The sequence below is a fragment of the Atractosteus spatula genome, chromosome 11, assembly GCF_055471065.1.
Source record: "Atractosteus spatula isolate fAtrSpa1 chromosome 11, fAtrSpa1.hap1, whole genome shotgun sequence".
Taxonomy (NCBI): domain Eukaryota; kingdom Metazoa; phylum Chordata; class Actinopteri; order Semionotiformes; family Lepisosteidae; genus Atractosteus; species Atractosteus spatula.
Window position 1 is genome coordinate 21,083,235 of NC_142716.1, and position 22,584 is coordinate 21,105,818.

The 22,584-nt window shown below is 42.1% G+C and overlaps 1 pseudogene; it reads left to right on the forward strand.

The window, feature by feature from the left end:
- The first annotated feature begins 484 nt into the window (after positions 1-484).
- LOC148823670 (uncharacterized) lies at positions 485-3,277 on the forward strand (annotated as a pseudogene).
- Positions 3,278-22,584: the final 19,307 nt, after the last annotated feature.

A 22,584-nucleotide genomic window follows, 5' to 3' on the forward strand; every position in this document is an offset into this window, starting at 1 on the left:
TCCAGTAACCATATCCCTGTCTTTAGAAAAACAGTGTGTAACTAAGGTATAGTGGATGTGAGGAATTGAACCCCTGGTTTCATTAGGTCAATTAAGCAAATAATGAAGTGGCTGACTAGCTGGTGGGGGCTGAGTTTGGAAGCACCTACTCTGTATGAAGAGCAGAAAAGAAATTAGATTAGTCTTTACTATCCCGTTGTGTGGAAACAACTCATGCCATGAGTGAAGAACATGACTGAGGCCACCTGAAAGAGTTACTGCAGCTCCTTGCTCTGGAAAGGATTGCAAAATTATTGCTCTGGACTGGAGAATCAACATCTCCATTGTCAGTCTACAAATGGAGAGAGATCAAGATCAGTGGCCCAACCCAGGAGTGCTTGTCCACAGCAGCATCTTGCAGGTCTCTTGGTGTGTTGGTGCAAGATGGCTGAGAGCAGACCACTGCCTGTGCAGCAGCTGTGCCTTTAGGGGAAATGATGTGCTAATGATATTGAACAAGGAAGCCAGCAAGCAAAGCAGCCTGCCCTTCTCCCCTGGTAGGGCACTGATTGAACAGCAGATGTCCCAGATATGAAAACTGTAGTGCTGGTGCCAGTGAGAGTGTGCCAGCACATACTTGTGCTGGAGGGCTCTGAGCATTTCTGACCAGCTAGTACCCCTCATGCTCAGGACTTCCTCACCAGAGACGTTGTTCTCCAGAGAAGATTGCCTTATCTGATCCATTCAGGAATCCACAAGGAAGCTCAGCTGAATTAAATCTTCTGCTGCGACCCACTATGTCTTCCTCAAAATCTTTTTCTAGATCTTGTCATACCTTTTCTTATGATTCTGATACCACCCAGAGTAACATTCAGAGACTTCTAAAAAAATTTTCTAGCAAACGAATGCTTTCTACCATTTTCTCCCTCAAAAAACAGATTATCCTTTCCGACAACATCATCAAAGAGGCTCCACATAGTCTTCCCTTTATAACTAACCTCATTAGATCTCTCAACTCTAAACTCTACCAGTCTCTCACTACACAGAAGGACAAAAAACTCGGTCATCTTCTACAGAAAAAAACCATCAACACCCCAAACACCTTCACCAGTCCTAACCTTGTTGTCACTATACCTTCTGACCTTTCCCTTTCACAGGATGAGCAATCCCTCCTCAGCAAAGGCCTCAGTTTTGTACCAGTTCCCAGGAAGCTGGACATCCCCCAGACCAATGTCGAACTTAACCGCTTTTACCGCAGGATCCATCTCCGAGCACATTTTGCTGACAATTCCTCTTCACAGGCAGCTGACAACAATCCGGTTATTGATGTCATTAACAACATTAATCCCAAACAGAGCTGTTGGACTCCCCCCTCTGGCTGTTTTCCACCAGTCGATTATTTCATTAACCAATGCAACAATCAAGCTCCCAAGACACACTCTATACCCAGTAAACAGAGGTCCAACCTCACCAAAGGAGAAATTTAGGCGCTCCAGTCTCTCCGCAACAGAGATGATATTGTCATCAAACAAAGGAGGCGCTGTTGTGGTGTGGCATAAGGACCTATATATCATTGAAGCCTCTAGACAACTAACTGACACTTCTGCCTACGTTCTTCTCCAGCATGACCCTACCACTGACTACCAAAAGGATGTGGTATCCACCATCTCCCTTCTTATCAGCAGGAAGGAGCTCCCCCAGGAGGCGAACCGGTTCATCATTGAACATCCGCAGGTATCTCAATTTTACCTCCTCCCCAAAATCCACAAACCAAACACCCCTGGATGCCCCATCGTATCAGCGTGCAACTGTCCGACTACTTACATCTCGGCCTTTCTCGACAGCCTCATGAGACTGCTGGTTAAAGGTCTTCCCTCATACATCAAGGACACCAACCACGCACTCCAACTTTTTAATGATCTCCAATTTCAGGGCCCCGATTGCTACATTTTTACTGTGGACATCACATCTCTTTACACCGTCATTCCCCATAATGACGGTCTTACAGCCCTCAAGTACACGCTGGACAAACACACAGTGCTTGATCCACCCACCTACACCCTGGTACGCCTTGCAGAATGCATTCTCATTCAATAACCTCTTTTACCAACAGGTGAGTGGAGCTGCCATGGGCACCAGAATGGGACCCAGCTATGCCAATATTTTTGTTGGCTGGGTAGAAGAACGCTTCTTCGCTTCCTACACTGGCTATGTCCCTGACCTCTACAAGCGATGCATTGACGACTGCGTTGGTGCCACTACATGCTCCAACGACCAGCTTGAGTGCTTTCTGCATCATTTCACCAACTTCCACCCTTCCCTCAAATATACGGTTAACATATCTTCCACTACTCTTCCGTTTCTAGACATCAACTTCTCCATCAACTACCCCTGACTCTCCACTTCGGTTTATTACAAACCCACAGATTCACACAGCTATCTCCTGTATAGCTCATTTCACCCCAAAACACTAAAAACTCTCTCCTTTGTTCACAGTTCCTTCAGCTACGACGATTATACGGCGACAACATCGACTTCTAGAACTAAGCCCTCAAGATGTACTTTGATGTTTTTCATCAACAGAGGAAACCCCAGCAGTGTTATTGACAGGGCCCTTGCCCAAGCCAAAAACACCCCTCGGACCATGAACTCAATCAGGAATCTCCGCTGTAACAACCGCATTCCTTTGGTACTTCCCTACCACCCCAACACACTTCCTATCCCCAGGACTATTAACGACAACTTTCCCATCCTACAGGATGATCCCTCCATTGGGACCCTCTTTTCTAACTGGCCCATCATCTCATATCGTCGACCACCTAATCTGCGCAACCTTCTTGTTCACAGCTCCCTTAACCGCCCCCAGCAACCATCCACACCAGGCACTTTTCCTTGCAACAGAGCTTGCTGTATCACCTGCAAGTACACATCTAACACCACACTCATTCAAGGCCCCTTAGGACAATTCCGGATCACCCAGATGGCATCTTGTACCTCCAGCAACCTTATTTACTGTATCTCTTGCAGTAAATGCCCAGCCATCTACATTGGAGAAACAGGAAGGAGACTCGGAGACCATTTCAGAGAACACGTTAGGGCTGTTAAGATTAAAGATCTCTCCAAGCCCATTGTTTCCCATTTCACCTCTGATGGCGATGGCCACACTAATCTCTCCGTCTGTGTTCTCAAAGACGGTTTTCCGAACTCATACATCAGAAAGACTACAGAAACCAAAATTATCCTGCAGCTAGGATCACACCTTCCCCCTTCTCTTAACGACAGACTACTTTTCTTCTACATTTTCTCCATTCATTGGAGATTTCATTTCACACCTCTCTACACCTATTCTGACTTCACACCTCTTAATTGGCCTCTCTTTCTGTCCCCTGCTCCCGCCTCTCACTCCTCCTCTCTCCCAGCCTTTGCTCTGCCGCTACATTACCTTTGCTTACTGCCTTGTCTTTCTCCCACCTGATGAAGGCTCCACGGCCAAAACGTTGTGTTTTCTTTCTTCTTTTTTTCAGCATCGAATAAACTTATTACTTGTTCCATTGAAGCCTATGCATGCTGACGCAGCTACCCACCTGAACTACTTATGAAGCTTTTGCTGCTTAAGGAATGTACAGGAACAGTTTTCTATACCTTGTCCCAAATACTTCCTTGCAAATAAAAAGCATACAAAATTAAACATAGCAGCTCTTGAAAGTGTGAATCGTATTCAAATCTACAGACAAGCTTCATGGAGCAGATGATGTTGAAGACAGCCATGTTACTTTTTAAATGAGGATCAAAAAGTCTTCCTACATGAAACAAGAAAAAATGGTTAACAATTCTAAACAGTTAGGATAATGCTGAAATGTCTTACAGAATTTTCTTTGTTTTTTAAACCTTGTCTTACCTTTTTATGCTTTTTTCCTAGACTGTTAATTGATTCTTAATCATCTACTCTGAACTAAGTTTAACTTCATCATTGATTTGATCACTGAATCTCAACCTCTACATCTTCAGCCAAACACCCCTTTGGTTTGAAGCTGGAAAAGTTGACAATAGCCAGGTGTTACCCATTATGTCTAGATTCCTAGAGATACTTACGTAGTTGGATACAGAGGCAACAATATGAAAGAAAAGTGGAAAAGGAATGATTAAACAAATATTCAAACTCTTTGCTGTGGCAGTTACTAAATTCTTAAAACAAACAATTAGTTGGTGTTTCACATTATTTCAGAATAAATACTCTTCTGTTAGGTCCCTCAGACAGAAAGTAACGAAAGTAACGACTGAATCCTGAAAATAAAGGAGCTTTCAAAATACTTTAGAGATACAGTTGTATGTATAAAGTTATAGTTTAGGAGAAGGGTATAAAACACTTCACTATGCCCTTAATATATACAATTAAGCCCTACCCTTTACTATACCCTTAATATGTCTTTGAACATAGTGAAATCAATCATTAATTGGGGATTCAGAATTCAGAAATGGAAGGCACCCAGACACTGCTTAGATCAAACTGAGCAGCCGGGCAAGGAGATAATTGGTTAGGAATGCCACCTTGAGGACAACAGCAACTTTGAAAGAGATGGGTGACAAGTATCTCAATTTTTTCTCCAAAAAGGGGATTTGTATGGAACTGTGAAGAATTCATCTCAATCCTGCATGGGGTTTGTAACAAAGTACCTACAGTATGTCATACTATAAACATGTGGCAAAATGTTTGTAGTCTTAGGCTTAGCTTAGGTCCTCCTGTGCTACTAAGCACAGCGGGCAGCGATTTGTTGCTAGCGTGTACGATCAGCTGCTGCATCTTCTACCCCTTCCCACGTAATGCTGGCATGTTGTAGATGTTCTCAGAGCATGTTATGTCAAGTCTGCATTGGCCTTCCTCTTTTCCTTTTACCGCCCTGTGGAGTCCATCTCATTACGATCTTTGGATGTCAGTGGTGTGGTAGGCGTAGAATATGGCCTGCCAGCCGGAGTATGTGTTCTGTCACTAAGTTGGCTCTTTGTATGATTTCTTCATTTGTAACATGGTTGCAGTGGGTGATGTTAAGTATTTTTCGCACGCACCACTGTTGGAAAACATTCAGGTTCTGTGCTATTCGAGACATTCTTTTCCATGTTTCACTGGCGTAAATCGCGGTATGTACTGTAGGTACTGTATGGCTTTATACAGGTGAATTTCTGTGTCAATGTTAATTGCTGTTGATGACCATATCGATGGTCAATGGTAAAAGTTAGTAACACCAGTATCTGTCTTCACACAACAACGAGAGTTTAGGTAGATATTTTTGAAGACAATATATCGCTGGGGATGCCATAGAACTTGGCGATATTCCACAGCGTTTCCCTGTGTACATTGTTGAATGCTTTTTTACAATTAATAAAATGTGTTAATATTGGTCTCTGGAACTTAATGCACTGTTCAATGATGTTGTGTAGCGTAAATATCTGTTCAGTACATGATCACCCACTGCGAAATCCCACTTGTTCTTCTTGCAGTGTTGCGTCAACCGCATCACGTAGTCGACTTATTAATATGGTCCAGAAGACCAGTTATTGCAATCGGTGATGTTTCCCTTCTTCGTCAGTTTAACAATCACCCCACCATGACACTCTTCTGGGACGCACCCTTCTTACAGACCATGCACCGTAGGTGAATAAGAGAAGTTTGACCTGTAACAGACTGGTATCCAGTGCAGGTTCTTCAGCAAAGGAGAAATATTCTGGATTTTGTAGACTTGGTTAGCATTTGAGCAGCACAGGTCTGGACATACTGTAGCTTCTAAATTTATTTCTTGGATGATCCAACTAGCAAAACATTGCTGTAGTCTGGCCTTGAGGAAATAAAAGCTTAATTTCCTTGGCATTAGTAAGAGAAGGAAATGGTCTTAAATGGAATATGTTTTGAAAATGGAAGAAAGATGTGCAGCAGATTTTGCAGACATGAGATTCAAGAGAGGAAAGAATCAAAATTCACCTTTTTTTTTAAAATAATTTGAGGAACTATTTCTGTATCACCAAAAGTGAGTTTTAGACTGTCTAATTTTGAGACTTGATGGTATAAGCCAGTTAAAATAATCTTAGTCTTATTCTTGTTGAATTCTATAGCTACAATAATAGTATTGAATATTGTAAGTATTAATAAAAATAATCATAAACATACTAATAATAATAATTGCTTACACTTATATACCACTTTTCTGGACACTCCACTCAAAGCGCTTTACAGGTAATAGGGACTCCCCTCAACCACCACCAATGTGCAGCATCCACCTGGATGATGCGACAGCAGCCATAGTGCGCCAGAACGCTCACCACACATCAGCTATCAGTGAGGAGGAGAGCAGAGTAAATAAAGCCAATTCATAGACGGGGATTATTAGGAGGCCATGATTGGTAAGGGCCAATGGGAAATTTGGCCAGGACGCCGGAGCTACATCCCTACTCTTTTTCGAGAAACGCCCTGGGATTTGTAATGACCACAGAGGGTCAGGACCTTGGTTTTATGTCTCATCCGAAGGACGGCACCCATTTACAGTACTGTGTCCCCATCACTATATTGGGGCATTAGGACCCACATGGACCGCAGGGTGAGTGCCCCCTGCTGGCCCCTGCTGGCCCCACAAACACCTCTTCCAGCAGCAACCTTAGTTTTTCCAAGGAGGTCTCCCATCCAGGTACTGACTAGGCTCACACCTGCTTAACTTCAGTGGGTTGCCAGTTGTAAGTTGCAGAGTGATATGGCTGCTGGCTATTCAATATACAATATTTGTATTTATATGTAAATGTCATGTAAATGTAAATGTGCCCATAAATAAAAGGCAAATAAGTAAGATATGTTTATACATTTGTAATAACTCAATTCACTGTGTGCAGAAGACTTTGACAGGAGAATTACAAAGGCTACACTGCAAAATATAAACCTCTAAAAACAGAAAGGCCACATTGTAATTTGCAAAGAAGTACAAAGAAGAGCCACAACAGTTTTGGAACAAAGGTTTTGAGACAGATGTGATGAACTTAAACCTTTATCAAAGTGACAGAATGGCAAAACAGTAGATAGGGACTGCAAATAATCTTAAACACACCACATGAAAGCATATAGCATCATCTAAGCATGGGAGTGTCATGGATTAGGCATTAATAGCTGCCATTGGCTCACTGGTTTTTATTGATGATGTCAATAATGAGTAGGCACCAGCAGAATTAATTCTGAGATGTAAAGCAACATCTTGTCTTTCAATGTCCAAAACAACACCATCAAACTCATTGGGCTGCCATAAGAAGATGACCTAAAACATACACTTAACACACTTGCACACTTAACCAAGGGGTTTAACAGGAAGAAGAAGTGGAAACCTCAATCTCCTGGTTGGAGTCCTGGTGTGTTTGCATTTAACTAAAGTCAGAAACTAAAGTATGAAAATCCAAGACACCAGCAAGTATGCACTAACCCCAGTGAGCTCTTCCAATCAATTCTAATTCTCAGGAGCATGTGGAAAGATATAATGTGGGGCTCTGTAAGGTGAGTGTGCTTTTCTGTGGTTTCTGTGTGCGTGTAGTAGACATTTCCAGAGAGTCAAGTCTTAAACAATTAATAATACCAAACTGAGTAGATACTGTATAAAAAAAATAAGTGGCTATTCCTATTTCTTAAAAAAAGAATTTACCTTGACATTTGTTGATGTGATAAAACAAAGGTGTTGAAGGATGTCCAGAGATAGAGTCTGCCTGGTTGAAGAGCCTCCTTCAAAGTTTATGGCTGTTTACCACAACTTTTATTTCTTCCCAGCTGTAGGCTGAATAAGTCTCCATAATGGTGAGCAAGCTGAAGAAATTCTTATGATTAAAAACAGAAGTGTATTGTTCACTTAGAAAACTACTCATGCCATCTAAAAACTTTTTGTCTTAATATTGAATACAGAAAATAATATTCAGTGTTGAATTGTGTGTGGTAATGTGTGGTTTGTATCTTTATAAAATAATTTGACTGGAAAGGGATATAAAAATGGTTAAGCATTTGTCAAGTTATTAGTATCCATTTTCATTTAATCAGAAGTAGTTGTCCTTAAATGTACTAGTGCCCTGATCACAGAGTTCAGCTGGTGTTGGTTATTGATTTGTCTGCTTTTATGTACAACTGACCTCTGAAGGGAAAAGTCTAATCTGCATTTAAAATAACAATGTAATGTACATTTCAGTTTTAAGAATTTAGGATTAATCAGCATATTAAACTCTCAAGTTATCACTCAGGGTAGCTAAAATTCTAGGTATATGAGGTACCCAGATTTTAATTAGCTAGCTGTGTCCATATTTTGAAATTCTTTTTTCAGAAGTAGTAAGCCCCTAGTCAACTGTAATCTGTAAAAACATTTAACATATCATATAACATCAACATGTCATCTGTGGTTCTTTTACAATACTCACGATAATATGACTATATTTCAGTTAATGGAATAAAAAAGCACTGACCTTGCTCATGTAAATGTGGGGTTGAATGGGATCAACATTAAAGACATTTCCCACAAAGGGCAGAGCCCAGGAACCAGGTGGGAAGTTCGTGTGGTTTTTTTTCATAATAATGACCATTATCAGCAGAAGTGTGAAGAGAAATATAAAGACACCTCCAATGCCCAGCCACTGCAATGATGAGTAAAAAACCCAAGTATAGTGGTACTTATACTTTAAAAATAGCAAAAATAAATTGTTATAGCATGTGGAACCAATTTTTTGCAGGTCTGTGAGGTTGAAAATGGAAGTGTTTGTACTGTATGGATATACAGTAGGAAAAGGGAAGGATCCATCTGTACTCAGGCTAGCCCTCTCTCATCCAGCAGTGACCCTGGGAAACCATCACATTCTCATGAGGACTCACGGTTTTCCAGGACTTGCTGCATTGTCCCCTTCAGGTGATCTGCATTTAATTACAATTATTCCATTCCCTACTCAATTTCTCTTTCTCTATTTAAAGACAAAGCCCAACTTCAGCGGCTCTCCATCATTGCTCTTTTCACCCCCTTTCAGTTTTCACATCTGCACTTTAGTTCTCTGTTTTGTTTGTATTTATTTCACCCTGTCCTGTCTTCACTCATCTGTTCTCCAGTTCCCTAAAGCCTCAGCCTCAGTTTCTGTTAGCCTGGCCTCCCTGAGGATTCTTGTTCCCCAGCTGTGACTAGGACCACTCCCTGCAGCTGTGCTGACCCAGGGCTCTGACAGCTAAAAGGGATTTAAGAAGGGTCCCTGCCTCCTGTTCTTCACAGATGTCTCCCCGGGTTGGTCCAGTGGACACCTAGGTATCCGATTCCATTCACACCCAGACGCCTCAGTCAGAGAGTGAAACCTGGAAGGAAGAGGAGACCCCCCCATAAGGGCATGAACCTTGAATCACCGGCTTCTGGGCCCTCTGACTGGACCACTGTGTGGGAGTTCCCTGCCTCACCAGTTTGGTGAGACCTCTCCTATCAGTAAGCCCGTGGGGCAAAGCACAGCTGTTTCCAGAGGATACTACTTTTTCTTTTACAGTCCAGTGCATCGGCCTGTGGGCTTGCCGGTCTGCACCCCTGGCAACTTGGAGCGATGCCTCCCAGATCTGTGCAGCACCCTTCCCTTCTGGGGGATCAGTAGCTGGTTCTGTCCCGGAGCCGAGTCCCACATTCCAGTCAGCGGGCTAGGGTGGTCTAATTTTGGACTGGCACTTTGTCATTTCAGCCTCTCTGTTTATTTGCCAGGGATGCAGAAAGCCAGCATCTTCTGGACCATTGTGCTTCACTTGGTTTCTTTTCTTCCTGACCAATGGAGGCCATTCTTCCTCTGCTAGTCAGTTCTGTTTTGCTTTTTCTGTTTCCCTTCTCATTATTGGCCAGCCTGGGCTGTTTAAGCCCCGTCGGCCAGTAATTAATTATTTTATTACCACCCTTCTGTTTACACTTTCCTTTTCTCCAGGATCTGATTTCTCAATCAGTTGGGTCTCCTTGGGTGTTCTGCCGCTCTGCAGTCACTTGCACTTGGGTTCTGATGGTTCACCATCCTCACAGCTGCAACCGGCTGCAACATTACATTATGGCATTTTAGAGAAAGACATTCTAAAGGTCTAATGATGAGTCTAAAAGAGTAAGTACTGTACGTAACCTTGTACAGTATGTACTCACTTTATGCCCAATTAGATGATCTGTTTGTTCATAGGCTGTGTGCTAATATGCACACTTGCAGTCTTGTGCCCTTCATATGTGTGTTCCCACTCAGATCTGCAAGGGTGTCCCATCTCTAAACAGCATGTCACAAGAGTGCTCACGAGCTAACCTAATGAATACTTTATGCGCATTGGAGCTGACTTTGTTATAGGGAATTACCCCCTATTCCTTGCGGAATGGTAATGTTTCTTTTTCTAACCAATCAAAGCGAAGTAAAGTTACCATGGATAATATGATATTCACATGTTAGTAAAATTTAATTTTTACAGTTCTAAAACTCATTTTATGTAAAAAAATGGATGCACCTTTTAAGTTCTTGAATTATCTTGGAATCTACACACAGTGCAGACCTAGTTGGGGTACTGAATTAAAGGGAACCACTTGGACATCTTGTCTGAACTTTCAGATTTTTTATATGTCTTTTTCAGTACACACTTTTAAAAGAAATATCCAGAACAAAAACAGGAAAAAACACAGATGCATATTATCGTCTTTCTTCAAAAATCCATTTCTCAAGTTGTAGGATAATTAGGATATAAATGTATTTATCTAGGTCTACTCTAAAATGTCTACTACCATGAAAAACAGTTTGAAAGTGATTGAACAAGTATGAAAAATCTGCATCATTTTTATTAAGATAGGCCATGAATTGGTTTTCTCAGCCTTTCGAAAAAATGTAAAATAAATAATAATAAACAATAAAAGAAGACATTTTTACTGTATTATGCCAATACTGCGAGCCCTAGAAAGGCTTCTTATAATGTTTACAGTTTTAAAGAAATGTTTTTTACTTTTGTGCACTTTTTGGTGTTATACACTCATACCTAGCATATACAGTACACATAATAAACAGGTTAAGTGATATAAAAAAATCTACACATGCATGCTATAAGAGCCAGTTGATTTGAATGTACAAGGCTTTGGCAGTTGCAGTCTTTTTAGAAACTCGTGAATTTTCATAGTAAAAACAGTAAAATTAATACATTTTTTCAAGGTAGGGTAAAATGTATTTTATGTATTTTAGTGAATTTTTACTTTTGCGCTTGTATTTTGCTGGAGAACCAATAAATTATAGATACGTTTTCCTGCTTGTCTAAACTGAAACTCGAGATGAATATAACTATGAAAAAAAGGTTCATTTGCTTCATGCTGATATATCTAGTTATGAAACACAGTTCTGAAAAGCTCAGGTTGTCTTGTGTTTTGTGCTGTATAGTATGTGAGGTTGTGTTTTGGTTTTACTGGTAAGAATATACTGTATATATTATTGTGGCTCCTTCGCCTGGCATTGCGGCAGAAGGCTGAGAGGAATTTGAATTCCTCGCCAACCCTGTCTCCCTACATTATTCAAACATTGTGAAGCTTTTGTCTTAAAAAATATTTTTGGCATTACACTATTAATGTGGTTATTACAAAATAGTTTTATTGCAGTGAAAACAAACTTAATAGCTGTGTTTTGAGGATACTGGAGATCAATTGTACTTAGTCCGCAGCACCGTACTAAACCTGTTCTCAATTGCAATGAACACAAAGTAACAGCTGTTGCCCTCTAGAGGTGACTAAAGTAGTGAACTAACTTAAACCACCTCTTCATATGGTTCAAGCAACTTAGTACCATATTTAACGTAACACTGGAAAGCAACTTAAGCATTGGAGGAGAGGGAGGCAGAGTCTCCCACAGAAGCTTGTGAGGCTCCAGCACTGGATTCTCCACTCCACTGTGCCCCCTAAAACAAAATACAAGAGTAGTAAGAATGTGTACATGCTGAAATACAAAAATAGCATTATATGACATACTTACTTGAGCTCCTTTGGAATGTGCTCCATCTTCACTTACAGCACCTGTTTAAAGTACCAAACAGTATCATTTTATTATTTTCAGTTGCATACCTGCTCATGTGAGCCTGCACAGAAAGAAAATCTGTATGATTTCAGTTCTCTAAGTTGGTGTTCACGTTGAACACAGGTTGGAGTAATTTTGGCAACTGAGACATTAACATTAAAATTAAAACATCTTGCTTCTCCAAAGAAGCCACCCCAGTATTGAAAGAAATGTATAGTCTTACCTTGTGTATTTATTCCAGTGCTGTCACTGTCAATAGCACCTTATTTCTGCATACAGATGGGGCAGAAGTGGTACTGGCCTGCCTGACGACCGAAGGGAATGTTGCTGTGTCATGGCATTGCGGGCCTCGATTTTTAGCCTCTTCCAGAGGCTTTTTAAGTTGTTAATGCTGGATAGCCATCTACTACAGTATATCTGGGAAGCTGGCATTAAAGCTGCTACTGTAGTTCCTGACGTTCAAGCATTGATTCGCCTCAGCATTGCTGTGGAGTCCACTGTCTCCACAACATTCCTGATAAGCTCAATTAAATAAACTTTTTAAGCCAATGTGTAGTTCTGAACTCAAAGAGCCATGGTTGCAATTCTTTCTTATAAAGCGAAATGATGCATTTATAGGCTATACACTAACGATGTGTTACTGTATAGTCAGCTGTGATCTTTCACTTAATATTGTTTGCATAGCTTTTGCACTATAAGGTATTTGAAGTGTGAATTAATTAAAAACAATAGTCATTATTAATGAGTTTTGCAAACTGCCTGTGCAGCAAATATTTTTGAGCAATGCAATATTTTAAAGCCATTATTAAAGTGCTTCTAAATTACACATGTAATAAATAAACTAGCTTCATTACTCAAAGATCTTGGTAACAGTCCTGATCTTTTGCCCTCCACAGTCTGCTCAGCCGGCAGCCAAAGGCAATGAGTGGCCACTTGGAACAAATTACAATGCTCCACAACAGGTGTTCTCGTTGCTTTCTTTCATAAACATATTAACAGAGTCACTCAAAATCTGTGAAGATGCTGAGCTACTACGATGGAGTTTTATGGACTCGAACAGCACAGTCTGCCCGAATTGTATCCAGGCAATATCACAATTTGTATAATCCATTCATTGCATGTAGCGAACAGGAACTTAAAATGCAGTACGGGCTTACAAAGAATGGTGTCAGAAGACTAATTAAGATACTGAAGATTCAACTAGCTTTGTGGTTTTTTGCCACTGGATCTTTTTTCAATGTGATGGCGATGTTATAAAAGCACACGAAATCACAGTTTGCCGCACAGTTCACAGAGTCGCTGCAGCCATTGCGGCCCTACATACGATCTACCTGCTATGCCAAATGAAAAGGAGCAACGTAGTATCTGCACAGCTTTTTACACTAAAACCGGAATCCCAAGAGTTGGTGCTATTGATTGTACACATATCCCCATTCGCTTTCACAGGCAAAGAAAAGATCCCGTTTACATCAACAGATGTTGGTATTCTTCGATTATTTGTCAAATGGTATGTGACCATAACCTAAGATTTCTCAACGTGGTAGCAGGATGGGCTGGCAGTACATATGTTGCTCAAAGTTTGACAGCAGTCGTCTGAAATCAAATTTTGAGGAAGGATTGTATTCTGGAGTTGTTGTGGGTGACCATGATTATTCTTTATGATGGTATCTTCTGACACCTGTGCACAATCCTGCAACATTACAAGAGCTGCACTATAACATAAAAATGCAAGAAGCCACATTGAATGAGCTTTTTTAACGGTAGCCAGTCCAGGCTCCTGCGAAATGTAGTTCAGGACCCTATGCAGACACTATAATCCGGAAGTAAGTGGAGAAGGACATCCGGGGAAGGTACAGCAGGATAGATAAGATAAGATCACTTTATTGGCCATATACAATTTATTGTATTAGGAATTTGTCTTTTCACATACCCCAACTTGCTCTCAGTGAGACACACAGACAGGGAGAGAAGCTTGGGGTCAGAGCGCAGAGTCAGCCTTTCGGGGGGCTTGGTGGGCATGGCAAGCGCAAACAGGTCCAGACAATCCAAAAGGGGTAATCCGGGGCGCAGTCCAAAGTCCAAAACCGGGGGATCCATCCAAGATGAAACAAACACAGTTAAAATCTGGAACGGGATCCAGAACAGGGATAGAGAATAAAATCTGAGGCCAGGCAATCCGAGCCCCGGACTCAGATGGTCAGGACGCAGTAATGAAGCATATGCCAGCGGGTCTCTCCTGGACCCGCTGGTAGGCAGGCTTCCGGGTGTCCATCTCCCAGTGCTGAGCCAGGCATAGCAGCAGTGCCTGCCTTAAATGAATATGGACAAAACAGGGGGCAGGTGCATGTAATCCACTAAAATACGAAAGGGCCGGAGCGCCCTTAAGAGGAGGGATTACAATCATGACAGCTTTTGGAATTTTAAAACAACCCTTTCCTTTTCTGTCATTTGGTTTGCATACCAGTCCATCAAGAGCCAGCACCATCATCGTTTTTTTTCTTTAATGTATGCTTGCATTTGCCTTCAGATATTATTCTATGTACCACCCATTTGCTCATTATCCCTACTTTCCTCTGATAACCACAAATATGGAGACCCATCACAATAAAATATTTAACAAATATATTCAGTTGACTCCCAGATTTTATAGAACACATTAACGGCTCATAATCTATTTATATAACTATTTGCTTAAGTTCTACTCTCTTTCCTAGGATATCTTAAAATTCACAGCTACTAATAATGATTGACATTAAATGTAATTATTAGTAAATTACTCTTTTGTTAATACACACATACTTCATTATTCATAAATGTGGTATGAATGTTAAGCAATTTTAATTAAATATTACAATAATTTCCCAAGCGACAGATATATCAGTATGTAGTGGCAATATTATTTCCACTATATTCGGGAGCCTTCTAATGCGATGCAGCGTTACGCCAAGTACGGTACTAAATTGCTTAAACCATTGGTTTAAGTTAGTCTGCTACTTTAGTCACCTCTGAGGGCAGAAGCTGTTACTTTGTGTTTGTTGCAATTGAGGACAGGTTTAGTACGATGCTGCAGATTAAGCACAGCTGCAAAGTTCATTGCAATTGGTCTTAAGGTGGAGCACAACTTTGGAATGCAGCTGCGTACTAAGAACGGGATGAACTCCTGTTAGTACGCTACTTTCAGTTCATTGCAATTGACTGTAGTTGTTTAGAACCGTACGGATACACAAACAGGCACGGCATCACAATAATCAAGCAGGATGTGTACAGGCAGTGTTACAAAGACGGAAAATCGACACTGTCACAACACAAGGTCATTTTGACAAAGAAATTCCTAACCTGAGTCCTTAGACTAATATGAAGAGCATCAATAACCAAAAAATATTTGGTTGAAAATATTTTTAACATTATTTAAGCAGTGTGAAACAGCAGAAAGCTTGATTAATGTCAAGTTATGTGCAAATGTAAATCTGAAATGTAAAACTGATACGATACTTACTATACAAAGAACCAGACTCAAATGGCATATAGGTACTAAAACCAACAAATTAAGCAAATTATTTTCTGTCAGATAAGGATTAAATCCTCCAAAAAAGTTCTAGTAATACCAAAAACATCTCTAATCTATACCGAAAGATGTTATGATCAACATTGTTTAGGATAGCGCTAAGGACAAGAATTGATAACAATAGACAGCAACCATCAGAAGATCATTAGTAACCCTAACAACAGCAGCTTAATTACTATGTATTGATCAGAACCCATATTGAAAAAGATATGCATAAATTCCAGGCAAGATAACTAGGTTATCAAAGAGTATGGTAATTAGGGTAGATCAAAAATGCAAACATGTATTTCTATACACACAGTATATGATTGGAGTCAATTGAGGTGCTTTTCAACAGCATAAGATTTACTTTTCAGACGTGTTTTTATCAATGTATCAATTTATTAAAAAATGATTAATGATTACTGATTAGACCTAAAACATGTGATGCTTATTACATTGACCAGTTATTAACAAAGCCATTATGAAAGATGGCTGTCATCATTGTTTACACAGTAATATTATTTTACAGTAGAATAAAATATTTAGTCCAGGATGATAAATATCAGGTTAGATTTTCATTCCCTAACAGGTTTTGAACAGAAGCTATTTAAATTTGTGGCTGGAGAACAGCCATCACAGATTCAAGCTTTGGTGACAATATGTTGACACACACTTGGCTAAATGCCAACAAGATTTCAATAAGGGAAATGCATTTAATTTTCTCCAGAATAACATCTATCATTTATTGACTTACAATTGTATAAACCATTGTTGAACAGTAATAGTTTGACATTTACAGTATGCTGTGATTTGATCATGTTCAATGTTCAATGTTTCAGCTTTGTGACATAAGACCATATTTTTGTAACAATTTAATGTTATTATTACAAGATGTATGCCTGACAGGTTTGGAGTTAGCTAAATTGTTTTAAATTTGAAAATGTTGTTTAATTAAGTAGAATTGGAGTTAATTTACCAATATGTAGTGTTTAAACAGGAACAATTGACAGAAAAGGACATGAGGAACAAGTAAAGGTTTATTCCCTGCTGAAAATAGAAGAAAAGAAACATAACGTTTCGGCTGTGGAGCCTTCTTTGGGTGTGGAGCCAAAAACATTGTTTCTTTTCTTCTCTTTTCAGAACAAATAAACAAACCTTTACTTGTTCCTTTGCAGCCAATGCATGCTGATGCAGTTACCTAGAGGTTCAACTCTTACATTATAGCCTGCTGCAACCATGGCTGCTGGTGCTGCTGTACATGCCATTGTGTGTCTCTATGTTGGCCCACCAGGTAGATACATCTGTTCTGACCAAACTATCCTATTCTCCTCCCCACATGTCCGGATGGTGCCCGGGCTGGGTAACATCTGAATTGGATGCTGCATCACTGCCATGGATCCAACAGGAACATCGTGGATATAGCTATCGTTTAGGAGGAATTTACTGGTCTACAGAGATCTGCATGGAGTACTAACACACAAAAGACATGATGGATGGATGGATTAATACCCTCATCGTTTCCTTTTTTAAACTATATAATGTTAGCATGCCCAAAGGGGTTGGGGTACCTGTTGACCTTGGACCACTAGAGGTTTTTTCTCTCATTACTAAGTTGTTTTTGGTTCCTCTCCTCTGTTGTCTTCTGGTCTTCTGTTCCGTATTGACAAAATGTATCGTCAATTGTATTGTTAAGCGCCTTAGGGCAACCTTGTTGTGAAAGGCGCTATATAAAAATAAATTGAATTGAAATTAATTGAATTGAACTAGAAAAGGACATGATTCAAAATACAGTATATGCTGGCCTGCTGTGAATACACAAATTGTTCAAGCAGCTTGTGAGGAGAAAAACTGAAATAGCTTTGGGTGTCTTATAAATTTCATATCAATCTCTGTGTTGGTTCCAAAAAGATTTTGAATAATTTAATGCAGATTCAGGTTAGGGCCCCATATTGACACAGAACTGTGAGTTTTGATAGGAAATTCCAAAACACACACTTCTCACCACCAACATTTCATCACAAATCAGAGGTAATTTGTAACTCTCACATTGCTACATAATTACTTTCCATGTGGAACTATTTAAAACACACATTACAAACACTGAGCTAAAGATAATTTAGATTAAACAGAATCCACAAATTATTACATCATAAATAAAAGATGCATATTCCCTTACAAAGTACATACAGTAAATAAAACCTAAGCACATACTGTTAGGTTTGTGCTTAGGTCTACTCTTCAGCAGACCATTTTCCTTTTAACCGCTAACATGAATTCAATAAAGCAAGAAAGATTTCAAACCTTCAATGCTACAGTTTTCCATGGTGGGTATAATCCTGGGTGTCACGCCCTCTGCAGCCAGAGGGCGCTCCTTCTCTGTCCTGTCCCTGGTTTCCGGTCTGCTGTCCTTCCGGTCCCTCTCTTTCCCTTGGGCTATATATTTCCGGGTCTTGCACTCTGTCCTGGCTCAGCATTGACGTTCGGATGTCCTGAGACCCGCCTAGCACCAGGGCGCCCCACATCCGCTCCCTGAGGGCATAGGTTTCTATACGGCATTCCTGAACTCTTTGTACTAATGAGCCCGGGCCTTTTTCCCATCTCGCCGCTACGCATATGGGTCTTTTTCCGCTCTCCTGCTCCCCACGGGTAGTCCCTTTGGACGTCCATGACACTGGGTTTTTGGTCGTAGTCAAAATGTATACAGATACTTAGCTCAATGCATGCAACGAATTTCCACATTAGGTGTCTTTTGGCATCGAAAATAGAATACTAATTTTGTGGGTTTAATACAAGTTTAAAAGCATCATGAAGAATCAAACAAGATCTTCAGAACTTAATATTTTAATACCTTCGCAGTTTTTATTCTCATGGCGCCTCACTCGACATTTACAGTTGGATGTAAAATGGTACAGAAAAGCATTTATTTGAGTGGAAAAGGACGTTTTGTACCATTCTGAACATTGTTGATAATAGCTGACTCTGTATGAAGTTCTGGTAACACTAATTACAGTTGGATGTAAAACGGTACAGAAAAGCATTTATTTGAGCGGAAAATGACGTTTTGTACCATTCTGAACATTGTTGATAATAGCTGACTCTGAATGAAGTTCTGGTAACACTAATTACAGTTGGATGTAAAACGGTGCAGAAAAGCAATTATTTGAGCTGAAAATGACGTTTTGTAGCATTCTAAACATTGTTGATAATAGCTGACTCTGTATGAAGGTCTGGTAACACTAGTTACAGTTGGATGTATACAGTATCTGACTCAGTATGCAGTTCTGGCCACAGTAGTTACAGGTGGATGGAAAAGGTTGCACAAACGCATTTATTTGAGCTGAAAATTACGTTTTGTCACCTTCTGAACATTGTTTGCTAATATCTGAATCAGTATGCAGTTCTGGCCACAGTAGTTACAGTTGGATGGAAAAGGCTGCACAAACGCATTTATTTGAGCTGAAAATGACATTTTGTAACCTTCTGAACATTGTTGCTAATATCTGACTCGGTATGCAGTTCTGGATTCAAACCACTTTTCTTCTGCTTTTGTTTGTTTGGAAGTTTTTTTCATTTTGTTGTTTTTAGCTGAGATTTTGATGTTAGTTTGTAAAGAAGATGATTTAGTTTTTGTTTGGCCATGTTTATGCGTATTTTCTTGGTTTGATGTGAAATGTGTAGGAATGTGTCCAATAGTGTCTTTAGAAAACAAGACAATCTCATGAGAAACATCTTTTGTAGATCTAAATTCTATACCACTATTCAACGACTATACCAGAAAATACAACAGATACAGTACTCTGTTTTGTACCTTGGTAAAAACCTGGGACTCAAAGTTTCACCTCTGGTCACTGTGCAGATCCTCCGGCACCCCCAATCTGGCAAACATCCCCTCCAGCAGGGCATCAGCCACCGTAGGCGCGCTTTCGTCCGGTGAGGCGTAGGCCTCGGCCCACCTGGTGAAGTAGTCCACGGCCACCAGGACATAGCGGTTCCCGGCCTCGGTACGTGGAAATGGGCCCAAAACGTCCACCCCCACCAGCTCCATGGGAGCCTCCAACCGATGTTGCTGGAAGGAGGCCTGGGAGCGCTTGGCAGGACCCAATTGCACCATTCACACTGCAGATGTCTGGCAGTACTGCTCCACGTCCCAGTGGCACAGCCCCCAATAGTAATGCCCTCAGAGGCACCGCAGGGTTTTTGTCGAGCCGAAGTGCCCTACGTCCGGCTAACCATGCACCACTCGGAGCGCTGCCTCCTAGAGCAGCTGCAGCACCACCGGATCTCACCACAGGAAGGCACCTGCCATCCCCGGCACAGCACCCTGTCCTTCACCTCGTGGTCCGACGATGTGTCCCAGGAAGGTCACCTCCCACCGCAGGACAAACCTTTGGTTAGTGTTGGTCTGCATCCGGCGGGCCAGGTTGAAGCTCAACCCAGGGAAATGAGAGCTTCTGAGGCAGGAGGTTACTTTCCTGGGGCATGTGGACCACAAAGGGTGGCCACAGACCCGGGGAAAGTAGCCACAGTGCGCAACTGTCTGACACCCCGCACCGTGGCAGAGCTCTGTAGTTTCCTGGGGTTGGCATCTTACTACTGGATGTTCGTACAGGCCTTCGCCAGCCTCGCCGCCCCGCTACACCACCTCACGGAGAACGGGTGCTGTTTTGTGTGGGACATGGAGTGTGAGGTGGCTTTCTGGGGCCTACGGGAGGCACTGGTGGGAGCTCCCCTCCTGACCTTCCCAGATCCGTCGCTACTCTATGTGCTAGATACCGACGCTAGTGATATCGGGGTGGGGGCAGAGCTAGAGCAGGAGGGACCTGATGGGGAATGCGGGGAATCGCATATTTTAACCATGTGCTCAGCGTCATGAGAAATCATTGCGTTACCCGGTCCGCCATTTCAAGCCCTACTTGTTCGGGACTCGTTTCAAACTGCAAACATACCATGCGTCCCTCACCTGGCTGCTCAATTTCAAGGAGCTGGAGGGCCAAATGGCTAGGTGAATTGAGTTCCTGCAGGAGTACAACTTCACGGTCATGCACCGTGCGGGGTCTCGACACTGAAACACAGATGCTCTTTCATGGCGACCCTGCAAGGCAGCAGACTGCCACTACTGCACCTGGCAGGAGCAGCGTGTGGAGGTTGCCTGCGTCAGTAGGGAAGTGTGCGCTACAGCCATGTCCCTGAGCGGACCATTCGGTGTGGACCTGGCAGACCTGGCGTGACAGCAGGAGGTGGACCCCGACATCGGGCCAGTGCTCTGCTGGAAGGCAGCAGGGACCCAGCCCACACGGGGGGAGCTAGCCCCTCACCCCAAGTCCATGAAGGCACTCTGTGGGAGGCCTTGGAGGTGGGGGACGGGGTGCTGCGCCGGGGGTGGCAGGTACCTTCCAACGGCGAGGTCGGGTGACAGCTTGTGGTGCCACGACTGCTCCAGGCAGTGCACGGTCAGCCAGGCACTTCGGCTCCGCGAAAACCCTGCAGCGACTCCAGGGCCACTTCTATTGGGGTCTCTGCCACCGGAACGTGATGCATTTCTGCTGCACGTGTGCAGTTTGCGTGGCTCAGAAGGGCCATCCCAAGAGGAGTGAGGGTGGACATACAGGGCCCGTTTCTGCACACTAAGGCAGGCAACCACTACGTCCTGGTGGCCATGGATTATTTTGCAAAGTAGCCTGAGATTTACACCCTTCGGCCGAGGCCCTGATGGAGGGAATATTCACCAGGCTGTGGGTGCCGGAGGACATCCACAGTGACCAGTCCCAGGTGTTCACTGGGGTTTGCCAGCGCCTGGGGATTTAGAAAATGCAGACCACCCCACTGCATCCTGCAGCATCCCGGCCGTACACCCCGACTGTAAGACCAAACACAACACCAACCCCATCATCAAGTTTGCCGATGACACCACAGTTGTAGGTCTGATCACAGACAATGATGAGAGGGCCTACAGGGAGGAGGTCAATGTGTGAAGACAACAACTCACCCTCAACGTCAGCAAAACCAAGGAGCTGATCGTTGGTTTCAGGAAACTGCAAAACGGACATGTCCCTATCCACATCAACGGAACTGAAGTGGAAAGGGTCAGTAACTTTAAATTCCTTGGCGTCCATATCACCGAGGACCTCACATGGTCTCTCAATGCCACCTGTCTGATTAAGAAAGCGCAACAGCGCCTGTACTTCCTAAGACGGTTGAAGAAGGCTAAGATATGTCCCCAGATCCTCACTAACTTTTACAGATGCACAACAGAAAGCATACTGACAGGCTGCATCACAGTGTGGTATGACAACTGCAGTACTGCTGACCACAAAGCCCTACAGCAGGTGGTGAAAACTGCCCAGTCCATCACTGGGGTTGCCCTCCCATCTATACAGGACATTTATGACAGACGGTGCTTGAGGAAAGCTCTAAGCATCATCAAAGACCCCACACACCCCAGCTACAGACTGTATGACCCTCTACCATCTGGAAAACGATACCGGAGCATTTGGGCCCAGATTACCAGACTCAGAGACAGTTTTTACCCCCGCACTATCAAACTATTAAACTCCCAGCCTCTTTCAGTCTCACCTCACCTCTCACCTATGATCTGAACCTCACAGTGCCTTCTTTCTTACCAAAAACTCAAACACACATTGAAATCTACCTCTACCTTACATGTCAAAAAGCTCACTCCCCATAATTTCTATCCCTTTATTTCATTCTGTTGATGCATGTTTTTCCACACCTGATGTTGTTTTTGCACATTACCTGTTACCTTTTTGTTGTTTTGCACATTGCCTGTTGTTGTTTTGCACATTGCCTGGTGTTGTTTTTGCACACTGCCTGTTGTCTCTGTCTTTCTTTTGTTATACAATTGTATTGTTGTTGTTTTTTTTCTTTGTACTACTTATCGTCTGAGAGCTAGCTAAATAGCATTTCGTTATACCATATACCTGTATATGAGTATAATGACAATAAACTTGAACTTGAACTTGAACTTGCATCCCCAGAGCGACGGGTTGGTGGAGCGTTTCAATCGGACA